This window comes from Ciconia boyciana, chromosome 5 (genome assembly GCF_034638445.1).
Source record: "Ciconia boyciana chromosome 5, ASM3463844v1, whole genome shotgun sequence".
Taxonomy (NCBI): Eukaryota; Metazoa; Chordata; class Aves; order Ciconiiformes; family Ciconiidae; genus Ciconia; species Ciconia boyciana.
In genome coordinates, this window is record NC_132938.1 from 70158618 (window position 1) to 70169732 (window position 11115).

The following is an 11115-nucleotide window of genomic DNA, read 5'->3' on the forward strand; positions in this document are numbered from 1 at the left end:
AAAATTGATGAATCTCCCAGCAACAACTACGACTGCCCTCTTAAAAGTACCCATTTTCACTTAGAAAAACTTGAAATTCTTCTAACCAATAAACATTCTCCCTCAAACAAGCAGATTTTCCATACCAATTTGACTTTTAAACATAGAAGCTATTTTTTAATGATATGTCACATAGTTTATTTAGATAATTATAGTTATCATTTTCCCCATGTGTTGAATAGAATCTTTTCTATTAGAAGTAAAGTAGTAAGGATAAAAATCGGGAGCTGTTTATGAGATAATACTGCAGTCTCCTAAACGGAATTCAAACCAAACATCAGCTCATACAATAAGCCTAGAGGTAATACAAGTTCATGCTCAGCTTCACAGTGTGGCTGTTGCTTTTTTTCTTTAAGTCCTTACAAATAATGTAATAAAGATATTGCCTCCAGACAGTTATTCTTAAATTAATCCAAGACTGAGACGAATTACTTAACTCACGCTTCTCTCAGTGATTGTTTCAGATTGCCTGTATATTTAGGAAGATTAATTTACACGGGTCACATTATTAAAATTCTTCTATAACCCTAAGGGAGCATTAAAACACCTTTTTCTCCTACAGGCAGCATCTTCATTCTCCAGAAGTAAGGTTAACAGTTCGCTGAGCTATTACGAACACACACAGTTGGATTGCTGGGCAGCATGGTGAGAGACCTTTTACCCAGGACACAAATTTGAGATACTCTCCCAAAGTTATTTTGAAACATTATTTTATGGGTCTGTTTATATTTTCTCATTGGTCCATCTAATTTTCTCACAAAGTGAGTAAAGGGATTGTTATTTTTAAACTGCTGGCCACAAACTCCATTTGATGTCTCAAAGACAAGTTAGTCTTTCTCACTCATGCTACATCATCCATGAGGACTCCAGAATTTCAGCTCCAGTAAACTATCTCATGTCCAGCTTAGCTGTCTTGGCTCTTCAGAGGCAGACAGTAAAATATTATTAATCAAAATGCTTTTTTAGCCACTGCTGATAAGATTTTGCCTACACACAAAGAGGCAGGAACCACCTTGATTATACCACTGACTTCCCTGAGACCGTTAAGAAACTTGTAGCACCAGCAGTCAGCCATTTATCCTGACAGTCCTGGCACCAGCAGCTCGAAGAGGGATGCTGATCAACTTCCACATTAAAGGCCTTCACTTAGCTATTCAACACAAAGGAGAGACCGGAGTATTGCTGTGACTCCAAACTGTGGGTAAAAGTTAGTTCAGCATTTCCTCCAGACTCCTGCTTTACGTTATTCCCGCCCAAACCATTTATACCAGAGCTTCAGCCATGCAGTAATTTAGAGAAAAACCTACAGTCCCAACCCCAGCCCAGTGCTCCATAGCACAAAATTATAAGACAACACTGAATAATTTGATGGGAATGTCAACTAAGAGATAGCAGTGTCATTAGTGCTCTCTACTGGATAAACACATAATTACTCCAAAATTAATATAGCACATCAGGGACCTCAAAGTGGTGTAAACCCACTTGTATTTAAATTATACTACTTGGATTACATTTATAAAAGCTTATGCTACTCAAAGCAAGTTAAAACCTCACATCGAGATGCAACAAAGGATGTCCAGAAGTCCTTGAAAACAAAACACAGCTGAAGTTGCTACTCTGATATCTGAGGCAGGTCAATTAGAGAAAAAACAGACAAGGCTGTACAAGAATACTTGAGTCAGGGTAGTTTCAATCAGAAATATGCCTTCCATTCTTCACATACTATATCCACATGCACAGATTAATTTACAGCTAACAACTGTTAGCTGAAATTCAATTTCAGAAATTCCTCTGCCCTCAAAAGTAGGAATGCATTTGGAAATCACAAAACAATTTTCTTCATCACTTTTCACACCCTGCAAATACAGGACAAGCTTCTACTTGGCAATCAGACTAAGCGGTGTCACTTAGTTCACTGTGACTTCCAGGTGAACAAAACTAAGTCAACATACCTGTTATCCCCCACCATCATCACCAGTGCCTTTGGCTCCATCTGAATGAAGAGAGCCATAATTTGGTGTTCCCTCCAGCCAACACTGAATCACCAAGCCCCACCACCAGCAGAATGGTTGCGCTGCCCTGTAGTTCAGCATTATTCAGAGCCAAACATGAAATACCTAATTTGGCATCGAAGTGTTGATGGTTCAAGCACCTGCAACCACAAGCCTTTGCATAAAAATGAGTACTGATTGGCCTTTGTGAGAACCTCTTAATAATGCAATTCCCTACAAATACCTGAAGCACACCTACCACTACACTACTTCCTTCTACCAGTGGGCATACAGATTTCTTAGCAGGAGTTCTTAAAGGGCTGAAGAAACACAAAACTTTTTTTACTGTAACTACTTGCCTGAATTTTTACATGCAAAACACAGGCTTTACAGAAAGTCATGTCAGGTTATGTAGATGCAATAGTTCATTTTAATTGCATTTTTGTTATCCCATGTTTGACACATTAGGAATTAAGTTTATCACAGTAGCATTTAAAAGATAACCAAGAAAGAAACACTATTACGTACAGCCCTGTACCGACATGCATGTAGTGTAGAAGATACAGTCTGTGTCCTGGACAGGTTAGCATCAGAGTCGACAAGGCAGCTGCAAGGGACATGAGGAGGGGGAGAGTGGATGTGAAGAGGGAAAACACCACAACACTGATGAAGCCACAACAGGAAACATTTCATAAGTATCATGATAATTTAATCCACTGAATTTGTTTAGGGGAGAATAAGATAAAAGAGTTGCCAGATGGACAGGGCAGAACTGGTGAAAACCACTACTACTAAACACAAAGCTGCTGACAAAGCTGTCCAATTTTCCCTGCTTAGTGATACTGCAGTTTCCCTTATCTGGTGAGTCTCTGGCTGCATCCCCACAGTTCTTCATGAAGGCACTTAAAGTTGGAGGGGAGTAAAGAGAATAATCTTGCTGGGTCCCAGGGATCTGAAGGAGAACATCTATCCTAAAAAATTCTGGGGTTAAGGAAGTTTCAGGGATGAGGCTATCTATGACCTAAAATAAGATACCTATCATATCAGATTGGACTAGTTCTGATTATGGACACCCCCCCACACACACCTTTTTATATGAGTGCGCATCATCCTTTAAAAATGTGGGGAGAATATTCAGGCAGAAGAATTATTTGGAAAAAATTAAATAGCTATTTCCAAAGGAGATTAAGTTAGAGACAAAACCCCAAATATTTACTTTCATCAAAAAAAATTTGCTTCAATACAATGCAGACAGACAGGAGGCTGGGCATTAGTTTAGCTAAAATAATGAAAACACAAATAGGTCACAATTACCTTGACCAAATGATTGCTATACTTTTTCCCACATGGTTTTTCTTTATGTATATATGACATGTGAAGTTGGTAAGGTTTTGCTTAAACATCTCTTTGGTCTCTAAAAGAGTAGGAAATCCACAGCTTTGCATACCCACACACTCTTGCTCACATTTCTTTCCAGCTTCTCCCTCCCCTTTTTTAAAATCCTCCAGTTGTTTTCCTTTCATCAAATCCTCTCCAAAGCTAAGCATTCATGCCCATTCCCAGAATGTGAGCTTGGGAATGTGAAAGAGCTGCTACTCTGGTAGCAGGTTCAACCTGGTCTCTCCCACTCAGCACATCCTTAGCACCAAAGGGGACCAACAAGTAAGATGGAGATGAGCTGACTGAGTTTAAAAGCAGTCTTGTCAAATAAGCAGTTACAAACTTACTCACTTGAAGTTTCTCCCAGCTTGTGGCTTATGCTACACATTCACAACTGGAGGAGAAATATTGACCACAATGTACAAACATCATATTAGATTTGCTCCCAGGAAAATAAGAAGCTTCAGAAAAATACTCTGCTCCTCCCTACCTGCAATGAAAGGAAATGTTCTTCATCTACGACTACACTTAAGTCTGTGGTCTATGAACAGAGGCTGCATTTCAGGCCTAGTGTACTAGTAACATTTTAGCCTTTCTATACATGCCTTCCACCTTAACACACCCTGTGAAAGCATGGTAGCAGCCACGCTTTTGTAGGCTGCTATGCAAGATCACACTGACATTACCTAGGATCCCATTCCAGGAACCAATCCTTCTTCCACAGAAATGTTAGTAACTGCTTTTAAGAAATTAACTACTTGAGGCCTGTTTGCTCTCTATTCCACATCCTCAGATTCATATTGCTTATTATCCTCACACGTCTTCATTCACATCAATCCCCAAATGCAAAACACAGCAGACAAACCCAGATGATTAAATCATCCACCTAGTTGCTTGTTTATACTGCAGCCAATTCCCTTCCCCAATGAATTCTGTGTAGCTGCTGTTTTCATGGTCTCATCAGTAGGAAACACGTCTTGCAGCCCTGGGATTTTAAAGCACAGTAGAGAACTAGCAGCTCCTACTGGAACCAAAGCTTTTTTTTTAAAAAATTATGGTTAGGTCCTTTATTATGTTAAAGCTTGATCTGTCCTTTACCTTGGCAGTTAACAGGTTCAAGTTATTTAAAGCAAAACTGAAACAGCTGAGGTCAAGAATGATTCTTCAATTAGCCTGAATAGCTCTTGGATGAAGGGGAGGTTCCCACGATTTTATCCTCACAGGCAGTACCAAGCTTAATCCTGAGACCACATAAAGGCAGCGTTTCTAATGCCAGAGGGAGGTGTGGGCAGCCAACTAGAGGAGACTCAACTTCAAACTACACATTCTAAGGGCAACCCAAACCCTTCCCTTCCCTCTCCCATAATTCACCACCCAGGAGTAATTTACAGATTATTAACTGGCCTGTTAATTGTTCAAGTTTCCTAGGTATTCTTGGAGTCAAGAAAAACAACCAAACCCAAAAACCTCCTTTCAACTTGTAGTCTGGGGAAACGAGGAGAAATACACAAAAGTTGAAAACAGCCTTTGAGAACCCTGTCTTTATTTACAGGAGGCCTGAATGTTTCTGTGCCATAACTTCCACATTCATTGAGAACTGCTGCATTTTAACCAACGATGATGTTCTTCATTAATTCAACAAGCTGAAGGTCATTTCATCATCTTTGAAGATTTAAGTAACACCAATTGAGAAGACAACTCAAATGAAACATTGTCATATCACTGCAACTGAAATACACATGAAATTCAGCTACTGCCTACACTTGGTTCTCCGGACCTTGTTGGCCCATTAGGAGTTCTCTGCTCTGACTTATTTTCCATGTTTTTGTGGGAGATCCCTCAAGCTGAGATTTACAGATATAATTTACAATTCCAAAAAAACCACCACCACTGTTATATTTTACTAGAACATCTTTCTTTCAACTCAAGTCAAACAGATAAAAACTTAGGTACTTTCAGACACCTTCCGAGGCATTTAAAAATATATATTTAGACTTCTGTACGCAGCCCAACATGTGTACAGTAAAACACTCATTTGCCCCATCCATTTTTAAAAACTGGTATGACATACTATTAAACATTTAAGCCAGTTTACAACAAGATTTAAGAACAGGCATACTGCAAAAATTATTTCAACTGTAGTTCAGTAGAACAAACACCATGAAAGATATAGCAAAAAAACTAAATAACTTTAAGGAGTTGAGCACTAAATATTGTAATTCTTTAGAGAACACTTAAGAGCAAGTCGGTTGAAAAATGGTACTAACCTTTAAAGCCAATTACTAACACATTCCTGTGTTTGGCAAGGGATATCCTCCCCTCAGAACTGGAATGGCTTTGCATCTCTGCAAACCACTTAAGGCTGACACCTCTTTTTTTGTCTTTTAATGCACACTGCAGGAAAATAAATGGTGACAGTTCACAGCCCTTGCATCAAATTTTATAAGAACTCAGAATAAACACGGTCATGCAGCATAAAGTAATGAAAACAGTCTATATTCACTGAGTAAAAGAAACCATTATTATGAACAGGTTAATTTTGATACCTGTTCCCATCAAGTTAAAACTCTTTTCAAGACTATAGCCCAGAGAAGTGGTCTCCCAAGTGAGGTGCATGCACCCTGGGGGGCGTGCAAGACAATCCATTTGGGTGCAAGAAGAAAGTACTTTTTGTACCATTAATAAACAAAATTTTAAATAATTTAAAAATAGTGTTTATTTCATCTTTATCTCATACTTTTTCAATTTCTACTCTTTGTATGTACATAATATATTAGGACAGTAGTACATATATAATTTATAAATAAATATACATACATATATTGGGTGCATACTTAAAAGTTTTTACTGATGGGGACATGCAATCAAAAAAGTTTGGGGACCACTGGCCTCAAGGATGCTGTATGATACTACAGCTGCTAGCCCAACCACATATCCTGTTGCTGAATTAAATTTTTTTTAATATCAATCTGAAACATTCTCCTCAGCAGCATATTTTCAATATGCGTATTGAGAGTTTTTTTTCCCCTCAAGCATGCTGATATAACGGAAATTTTAGAAGGATTAGGTTTGGATAATAAAGCATTGTTGACAGAGTATCCTTTGGCGGAATTACAGTGAAGTTACAACTGTATAGCAGATACATGTGAAATTATCATTAAAACATATGCAACTTCTAAATCAGATTAGAGCCATCTTTTCCTTTTTGCAGTTCGCTAGTCTCATTTTAGTCTTGCACCAGCACTTCTCCTTCACTGCCCCCCTGCCCCTCCCTCCCACACACCAACTCCATGTGCAACCTCTGCATGCTGCTTGCCACAGGTGCCAGCCTCTGTCAGCACTGCAACAGGTCCCCGAGTTACCTGCTCTGGGCCTGGAGGTGTCGCCCAAGGGGCTGGGGACTGTGCCCCACTTGAGCTAGCACCTCAACAGTGGGGCTGGCTGTTACACCTCAGACTCCTCTTACGGCCCCCGCTGCAGACACACATGCTGAGGCAGCACCCCAGGGTGGCTGCCTCTGGCCACCCACAGATGCAGATGATGGTGAAGGTCACAAATGGCCACCCAGCAAGGCACAGTTCACAGGCGGCAGCTGCTCTTCCCAGTTAGTGTCTGGGGAAGCCAGCCAGCAAGTATCCCAGCATTGCAGTGCATGTGGTAGTGTGCTGTTTAACAAGGTGGCAGTGGCAGGTTGTGCATTTTGACATGCCTATTCCAGCACTTTTACAATTGATTCTTAAAAATATTACCTCACTGGAAAAAAAAGGAACAAGAAATGTGTATCCTGAATCCACATACCCGCGTAGAACCCAGACGACTTAGAAAAAAATACTTCTGTTTTAAAAAAGAAAGTAGCATACTGTATTTAAAAACCTTCATCTCTGCTTCACTCTGGCTAGTTTTAAGTTTGTTTTCCCTTTGATCTGGATACTTTCGTTTAAGCAAAAGGAAGACTCACAGTGAATGGGGGGGATGCGTGTGCATTTAATAAAAAGCACGTGTGATAAGCCAACGCTACACTACACATCACAGCCATACTGATCACAGCCAGAGCTCAATTCATGGGCCAAGTCTCTTTAACCCACTTGCTGAAACAGGGATACTTGCTAGTTCTTAAGTCCACGCAGAACATAGTGTTGTACACAAGCCAAACAGTGTCACACAATTTTTGGTTCTCAACTGTTTGTTACATTTGACCTGACGCCTATGTGATTTAAGAGCATATTACTCATAGCTATGAATTCAGATTAGGGTAGACCTATGATGACTGGCTGTAGGGAACATGAAAGTTTTTAAGATTGTCTATTCTGATCTCTTGTTTAGATCATAGATCATTTGCTCACCCATTGAAGAAGTCCAATAATTTACATTTGATTACAGCCTACTGAGGATATCAAATGCTACAACCCATTACATCCCATAGTAGGTTGTTAACCAGGGAATCGCCCTTGTGTTAGAAACTGAGCACATTTCTTTGGATCACAAGTCTTCCTAGCTTCCACTTTCCATCACCTCATAATTTTTATGCCTCAGAGACCAACACCACCCCAAACTGAGCAGTCAACCTTTGTTGTTGTTATGTCATAGTTTATTCCCTTCATTTACACTTTAATCTTCGAGCCTTAAAAACAAAACTGGCAATGTGACCAGATGGGAAGCCCAACAGAAGAGCAACACTCTAGCAAGGGACTAGAAAGGACCTCTGGTTTATCAAGTTTAGTTGCCTGCTATTCAGACACCACTTTGCATTTCTTTCATAGATATACTTGGCTATTCCTTCAAAGCAGGTCTCTGCCTGGAAGGCTGTTGCAGAATTATTTCTAGTAATTAGGAACTTCGTTTCTAATCTAAATCTTATTTACAGAAAGTTTATACCCACTTGCTTTTGTTCTAACACTCCTTTAGCTCACAGTGCTTCTAGCCTTTGCCTGTCATTTGTACAAGAAAAGTAGTATTCTGACTCCATAAACCACCTTACTGCTACAGATTAAAAAAAAAAGGCTTACCATGAAATTAAACTTCCAAAGCATACAGAAGATAAAATATTTAACTTTCCAGAGTAGAGAACAAAGGGGGAAAAAAAGGAAGGAAAAAGAGCTAGCCAGAAGGTGTGATTTGTTTAGTTATCCAGAGAAGCCTTTTCTCTCCTCATCCTGGATAAACAGGCTTGTAGATACTGTAATCACTTGTTAGAGGGGTGACACTCACAGCAATCCACTGTAATGCTCCACATGAAAAAACTGTACAAAATGAACTGTATAGAAGAAAGTTAATACAACTCCATTGACCATTGAAACAAAGACCAAAACACAACCTGTCTTGTCAAAAGGAAGTACAATTTTAAAAGACATACCATCCTTGAGTTTGGTACAATAGTGTATCCTTCACGAAAGGAAACAACAAAAAAACCTAAGCTTCAGAAACAGTATTATGTATTTTACATCCTTCTACTGATTCAACTGAGATAGAAAACAAAATTTAGAATGGAGCCAAAAAGGTCAATAAACAAACCAGCATTCATTCACAGGCAACAGAAATCACAGTACCATATGTACATTGTTCTCTCATATTATGTCTGGATGACAGGAGCATGCAACACCATTACTGTAAACAATGAAAAAAGGTGTACATTTTAGAGTGTGAAACACTTCTCCACTTTCACTAGTTTTATTGAAACCTTCCAAGTTAGGTATGGATCGGCCTACGATGGTTGTCAGGTCAGCAAGCAGCCTTGCAAATAGGTATTCTGAATTTTAAAATCTGTTTGTAAAACCCAAAGTAACTGTGTCAAAATAAGTCAACAAGGGGAAAGAAAGAAGAAGTTATTTTCAGTTTGAGACATACCATCATTTTATACCTAAGGAGATCCAACCCTATTGGCATTACTCTCATATAAAATTTCCATATTTAACACCTAATTTAGAAAAGGCAAACAAGGGTGTAGAAAGCCTTCTAAAAGCTCATGAAATAAATATAGTACAACAGGTATACAAAAGTCATACTGCACGTTATTTTTAGGTAGGCTACATAATTTGTATTTTTACTGTGAGAACATAAAAACAAAACTGACCTTTACAAAATTATCATTTCATATAGAGTAAAAAACACTTGCCCCTGCTTCTACTTACTAGTGTTTTAAAATGAACAGTAAATTGATACAGAGAAACAAAATACTCCCATTGTAATGCAAACAGTAGACAGCTTTTCAGTGTATCCTCATAACTTGGGAGAGAAAAGCCAAATTAACCTGTCATACAAAACATTTTAAAACCAGAGCTAACTGGCAGAGAAGCCTAAAAGGAAGTAAAAAACCCTCTTAGACTGAAAGTTACGGAATTTTAAGGTGAAGTGAGCTTTCAAGAAAACCTCGTCCAAGCACAACAAAATGAGAATGTTCCTCACACTAGTCTCATAACATTCCACATTTCCACAGCTGAACCCCTGGTTCAGAGACCTACAACTGAGATAGCAATGAAAGCGTAGGTCAAAGCTGAGGTACTACAAACAGTCAAAACAAAGCTTGGAAACTATTAAAAATGAAAGTGAGCTGCTCTAGCTTTCTTGAGCAGTAACATATGAACCTATAGCAGAGCAAACAGCATAGTTTTAGTGTTAATATAAAAATAGCTTGCAAGCTAAGTTACCTTTCAGACTAAACTCCATATATTTGATATCATACAAACAAGGTTTAATTTTCTCAACTTATTTTATGCTTTTAAAAGGCATTTTCTAAGAAATTTCTTTATTTTGTACAGTTAAGCTAACACCTGCCAGGTTCGCATGCTTTTTAAGGATGCACTTTGTCACCTAGTAGAATATAAAAACACAGTAAAACAGTGCAGAATTTTGTAAAAATACTTTAAATAAATTTACACTTCACTATAAGATTATTCAAGTTAAGAATTAATCACCAGATTCAACAGTGTAACTCCTGTACTTCTGTTATCCTCATTGCACATCCAAAACAAAGTTGCTATTTCTGCCAAGACTAAAAGAGTGTATCCTCAACCTCTGCTGGCCTAACAAGCAGGCAAACGCTGCTCCATAGACAGCATCATTTTGGTCTTCTGCTGACAGTTAAAACCTGAACTCACAAGAAATTTCTCACTACAAGCAAAATCAGAAGGCAAAACTTCAAAGGACTCTTAGAAGCATAGATCCTCAGCAAGGATCAATACAGGTAGCCTCTCTGTGATTTCACAGACATAGCTCAGTATTTATGACCAGCTTTTTCTTAGCAATGCAGGCCACGAAAGTTATATATCACTAGGTATGTATTTTTTTTAATTAAAAAATAAGGGGCAACACACTTACTGCATTTCAGACTACTAGATTTTTACTTTTGGAAACCTAATAGCTTTCTATAAGTGTATTGATTTCTAATACTGACTAAAAAAAAAGTAATTGACTACTAACATATTTTTCCCCTTTTCTGCAGCCTCAGAAAGTTTGTTTTAAGTTACAGTACTGCAAGGCACATACAGAATCTCTTCCTTTCCAATACACAGCAGATAGATTCCCTGAAATGATTTTAAAATCCTCAAAACAATTAGAAATGCTACAAAGTTAACAATTTCTATTTAAAAACATTGTTCCTACAGAACATGCACTTTTTTGGAAAACAACTTAGCAAATATTTATAAATTATTTTTTCTTCTTTACATTTACACTGGAAATATATTGAATAATTTTTAATCTGGAAAAG